Source organism: Leishmania donovani, chromosome 23, assembly GCF_000227135.1.
Source record: "Leishmania donovani BPK282A1 complete genome, chromosome 23".
NCBI lineage: Eukaryota > Euglenozoa > Kinetoplastea > Trypanosomatida > Trypanosomatidae > Leishmania > Leishmania donovani.
In genome coordinates, this window is record NC_018250.1 from 437,855 (window position 1) to 438,392 (window position 538).

A 538-nucleotide genomic window follows, 5' to 3' on the forward strand; every position below is an offset into this window, starting at 1 on the left:
GGCGTCCTCAGCGCACCCACTCGCTGCCCAGACAAGCGTGCGGCCAACGCCACGCCCGAGCCGCCGCCCGCCCGCCGGCCTGCCACAGGCCCCCATCGCCTCCTGCACTGCAGCCGTAGGCGCACACGCGGTACAGCAATGCGCCGACTCAGTCCGCCCAGCGCCGCCTCTGCCTCAAACTCTACACAGCACCCGCCGCCTCGCAGGCCGCCGCGCAGCCGCTCCCATCGTGCCACCAGTCGCCACCCACGTGGTGCAGCCCGTACGCGGTGGCACGCCGGCCCCGCACCAGTGGGCAGTGCGAGGGCGGGGGGCGGGATACGCGCCAGCCACGCTGGCACGCTGCCCATCATCTGGACGGTACAGACGTGTGCGCTGGCGCAGGTCGCTCCGACGCGCCGCCGTCCGGGGCTTCAAACTGTCACCACCGGAAGGTGGCTCGGCATCGGCAGGGGGTTGGGGGGAAGGGCTGCTGGGCTGCCCCACAGAGTGGGCACTGGTCCCTGATGCCGCGCCAAGGTGGCCGGCAGCATCAGGC